The sequence below is a fragment of the Labrus mixtus genome, chromosome 12 (genome assembly GCF_963584025.1).
Source record: "Labrus mixtus chromosome 12, fLabMix1.1, whole genome shotgun sequence".
Taxonomy (NCBI): Eukaryota; Metazoa; Chordata; class Actinopteri; order Labriformes; family Labridae; genus Labrus; species Labrus mixtus.
This window is the reverse complement of record NC_083623.1, coordinates 1221654-1227374: the sequence shown is the minus strand read 5'-3', so window position 1 is coordinate 1227374 and position 5721 is coordinate 1221654.

Here is a 5721-nt window from a genome sequence, read left to right as displayed (position 1 = left end):
CATACACATTCATACACACTGATGGTCGAGGCCGCTGAGTAAAGAGTCCATCAGTATTAACTCATCCATTCATATATATTCACACACTGCTGGTAGAGGCTGCTGAGTAAAGAAACCATCAGTATTAACTCATCCATTCATACACATTCACACGGTGATGGTAGAGGCCTCTAAGTAAAGAGTCCATCAGTATTAACTCATCCATTCATACACATTCACACACTGCTGGTAGAGGCCGCTGAGTAAAGAGACCATCAGTATTAACTCATCCATTCATACACATTCAGACGCTGATGTAGAGGCCGCTGAGTAAAGAGGCCATCAGTATTAACTCATCCATTCATACACATTCACACGCTGATGTAGAGGCCGCTGAGTAAAGAGGCCATCAGTATTAACTCATCCATTCATACACATTCACACGCTGATGGTAAAGGCCGCTGAGTAAAGAGTCCATCAGTATTAACTCATCCATTCATACACATTCATACACACTGATGGTCGAGACCGCTGAGTAAAGAGTCCATCAGTATTAACTCATCCATTCATATATATTCACACACTGCTGGTAGAGGCTGCTGAGTAAAGAAACCATCAGTATTAACTCATCCATTCATATATATTCACACACTGCTGGTAGAGGCTGCTGAGTAAAGAAACCATCAGTATTAACTCATCCATTCATACACATTCACACGCTGATGGTAGAGGCCGCTGTGTAAAGAGTCCATCAGTATTAACTCATCCATTCACACACTGATGGTAGAGGCCGCTGTGTAAAGAGTCCATCAGTATTAACTCATCCATTCATACACATTCACACACTGATGGTAGAGGCCGCTGAGTAGAGTCCATCAGTATTAACTCATCCTTTCATACACATTCACACACTGATGGTAGAGGCAGCTGAGTAAAGAGTCCATCAGTATTAACTCATCCATTCATACACATTCACACACTGATGGTAGAGGCCGCTGTGTAAAGAGTCCATCAGTATTAACTCATCCATTCATACACATTCACACACTGATGGTAGAGGCCACTGTGTAAAGAGTCCATCAGTATTAACTCATCCATTCACACACTGATGGTAGAGGCCGCTGTGTAAAGAGTCCATCAGTATTAACTCATCCATTCACACACTGATGGTAGAGGCCGCTGTGTAAAGAGTCCATCAGTATTAACTCATCCATTCACACACTGATGGTAGAGGCCGCTGTGTAAAGAGTCCATCAGTATTAACTCATCCATTCACACACTGATGGTAGAGGCTGCTGAGTAAAGAGTCCATCAGTATTAACTCATCCATTCATACACATTCAAACACTGATGGTAGAGGCTGCTGAGTAAAGAGTCCATCAGTATTAACTCATCCATTCATACACATTCACACACTGATGGTAGAGGCCGCTGTGTAAAGAGTCCATCAGTATTAACTCATCCATTCATACACATTCACACACTGATGGTAGAGGCCGCTGTGTAAAGAGTCCATCAGTATTAACTCATCCATTCACACACTGATGGTAGAGGCCGCTGTGTAAAGAGTCCATCAGTATTAACTCATCCATTCACACACTGATGGTAGAGGCCGCTGTGTAAAGAGTCCATCAGTATTAACTCATCCATTCACACACTGATGGTAGAGGCTGCTGAGTAAAGAGTCCATCAGTATTAACTCATCCATTCATACACATTCAAACACTGATGGTAGAGGCTGCTGAGTAAAGAGTCCATCAGTATTAACTCATCCATTCATACAGATGGTTTCAGAGCTCTCTGTGTTACGTCACTGCGTCGCTGCTCTCAGATAGTCTTCCAGCTCGACTCACCAGGATCAGTGTTTCCCTCACAGCTGCTTCCAATTACTCCCATAATGCTCTCTCTCTCTCGCTCTTTTCCCACATCATAATAAACTCCTCGCTCGCCCGACCCCGTCTAGAATCATAGCGATGGATTAGTCTGGCATGTCGTCTTTTACGTTTGTTTGAAAATAAAGGACACATTCAGCGTTGCCAGAGAAGACGATGATTGTTGAGGATTTGAAGATTCAGCTAAAAACAAAAATCTCACAGCATCCTTAAAAACAAACAGATTAGACATTTTAAAGTTCATACTGCATTCTTATTTGGATCTCTGTAGAAGGTAGGCGGTTTTAAGCCCCCCCCCCACACACACACACACACACACAGCCGTTTTGGACACCCCTCGGTTTTCCAGATATGAGAGCAGTTATCAGGTCAGGTGTTGCAGCGATGGAAGCGGGCAAGAGAAGTGGTTCAGATAGAAGTGATTGTACCCGACCTAAAAAGCCTCTGCATGTTTCTAATAAGCTCCACGAGCAGAAACATGCTCAAACTAGGATCAATATTGGAGATGCTTTTGAAAAATGGAGAGAGGTTAGAACACAGAAAGGTTTACAGACCCATGCAGAGCTGGATAAACACTGAAGCTTCAGAGTCCACCACATGGTGACCTGAGTGAGCATGGACTCTAGAGAGGAGGGGGGGGGGACAGCTCTCTATGATGTTTAGAATTTAGACTGCAGTACATATTTTAAACACTAGGGGTCAGAGTTACATACTGCTCCTTTAAATAAGGACCTTTTTCTGTATGACCAGAGAATTCTAAAGTAGATTTGTTCAGATTGGAAAACAGATCCAGTTATCCCGTTCCCCATTTCCTGGTCACATCTTTCCATCCCTTCTAGTCCGTGCTTCCATCCGTCCCTCCAGCTCTTAGAATCACTCCTGATACATCGATGGTTTTTATTTATTTCCATTCCATTGGTGCAGCAGCGTATTGTCGCTGTGCTGGCTCTGCTCGGGGGAGTTTTTTCCATCGTTGCTCGCTGGGTTTTTGGAGCGACGTTTTCCGGTTCACAAATCAGCCCTGCAGTGGAAAAAGGAAAAGATGCCAACGATAAATGTCAAGGCAGCAGAAATATTCAGTTTACTATCTCCTAGTGTTTCTTGTAGACGTTTGGGAGAGCAGTGATTTAAAGATAGTCCTTCACAGTGTGAGCGTTCTAGTTTTTGGAAATCATCCGATAATCTAAAACATATAATGACAAGAGGAGCTGAGAGGTTTTCTTTCTGTGAAGCATACAGCTTTGAGGTTCAAGTTCAGCCTGGAAATTGAATTTCTTTGCAGATGATGCTCTCATCTTTATCATTAACGTCAGTAGGAGGGCAGATTCTCTTCCTCAGGTCGGTTTCACCCGGTCGTCATGACTACGGTCAACTCAGAGTTGACCATAGAGGGTAGAGGTGGGGTAGCAGAGAGAATCACTACCATGATTCCCCGCCAGCCTCGATGTCATCTTTTTGTTATTGATTTGATTGAGAGCCCCCTGGTGGTGGAATTTACACACTGTACCTTTGTGACAGTGCCACAAAATGGTTTAAGTGTCTGTACAAAAATTATGAATGAAGGTGTTTCAACGAAAGAAAAAAAAGGTGTTGGCCTAAAGTATTGAAACATTTGTATCATTTTGTGTATGGGGATCAATCACCGAGGTTATAAAGGCAGGATGTGGCGCAGGGGAGGGGAGGAGAGTCAGTGAGATGAGGGGAAAAGGTCGGAAATATGTAGCGCCAGGGAAAACTTGTCTGCAGCTGCGAGAGAAAACATAGTCTGTGTGTAGTAAAAGTGTTTTATAATAAGAAAACAGTGCTGCACATCTGTGTGTGTTGGGTCATAAGAAAACTTATTTTCGTTGGACTATAAAAGGAGACAAAAAGACAATTCAATCTGATCTTTCGGGGTTCTTAATGTATATTTCGTTTGTTGGAGACTTTTTGTTTATTTTGGGGTTACAAAGGAATTAATTAAAGGGATATTTTTGTTATAATTAAACTGTTTGGTGATGCAACGCTCCGTGTGGAGTATACATTATTTTGAGAATTTCACAAAGAAATATAAAATAAGTACTGGGATAATTTGTGTTGGGTTAAATATATTAGTTTTGGGGGGTTTATTTAATTCACAATATTTTAAAACTAATTAGGTTAATATTCCGGACGAATCCCTGGTGTAATTTAACACTGACTGTAAAAGGTCAAGTGTTACACCTTTAATGAAATCAAAATGCATGATAATGTAAAAAAAAAAAATCATCCCCCTTACAAAGATGTTTTTTGAACCAGGTTGTAAACATTTTTATTTCTGCTTTTAAAAATAACATTTTTATAAGAGTCCTTATGGGGATTCCTCAGCTTTGCAAACAGTGGATAGTCTGCACTATTGCATTTGCTACAATATCAACAGCAGAATTGTCTGCTTGGATAAAAACGTTTGAATGCAGAGAGAATACATTGGAAAACCTTAAAGGAACAATGATCAACATGTTCCTCATAAATAAATCATAAAGTCTGTCCTGTGTAAATGTGTCTCTGAGTCATGACTGTCTACAATGAGGGAGAAGCTCGAGTCCCGCTGGCTGTGTTGTTGTCAGAGCCGTGTTTACATGGACGGGACGGCCGGCTCCTCCCCTTGTGTATAAAAGCTGTTTTAGTCAAGAACTAGAGAGAAGAAGAAGAACATACTCACTGATTATTTGGATGTTAGTAAGAGTTTTTAGATCACGCTCATTCGGTGACAGTTTACATGAAATGTGAAGCTACGAGCTAACTAAAGAGCGCTAACATTAGCATGCTAACCAACAATGTGAAGCTATGAGCTAACTAAAGAGCGCTAACATTAGCATGCTAACACAACAATGTGAAGCTACGAGCTAACTAAAGAGCGCTAACATTAGCATGCCAACACAACAATGTGAAGCTACGAGCTAACTAAAGAGCACTAACATTAGCATGCTAACACAACAATGCAGGACACAGCTAATGTGAAGCTACGAGCTAACTAAAGAGCGCTAACATTAGCATGCTAACACAACAATGCAGGACTCATGCGACACAGGTGGAGAGGTGTTGGAGATCGGAGGCTTCAGTATGGAGGGGGCGTGGCCTAACAGCAGTTTGTTTTGGTTTCATGCTGATGCTAAAGGGCGACATCTACTGGATCAAAAAGTCTCACATTCTTCCTTTAAAGGTTTGTAATGTTGGAGCCTTTAATTTGGTTTTATAAGATGTCATGTGTCCCTCATTGCTCCGTTTATTCCACAGTCTCCTCCTCCTCTCTTTGTTTCCTCTGATTTCTTCTGCTGTGGTTCCTTCCTCGTTTCTGCTTCCAGTCGTCATTGTTTTCCAGCCTCAGTTTCTCCAACAGTTGTTGTGTAATAAGAAGAGAGAGAAAGAGAATTTGTCTTGAGATTCCTGTGGTTTCTGGTAACCCACGCCCTCTTATGTAAGACGACAGAGCCGCTCCGAGTTTCAGCTTGTTGGTTTGTTTTTTTAAGGATTTTAAGGTATGAACAGAAAATCACATTCACTTTTCATCTAAAAGTGAACATCCAGGTGTGTGTGTGTGCGGTGACAGCAGGACAGGAAGTGTGTGTGACGGGATGTTTGACCCTAACAGAGGTTTTTGCATCAAATGCAGCTCAAAGGAAGTCTGCATGTCCTGTGTGTGTGTGTGTGTGTGTGTTTAAGAAGAATTTATACTTTATTGATCCCACGAGGGGAAATTCGTTTTTACACTCTGTCTAGTAAACATGCTACACAAACATGAACTGAAATACACACACATGCACAAACAGGATCCTGTGGACATGCACTAATGGAGAGGTCTCAGAGTGAGGGGGCTGCCCACGGCGGGCGC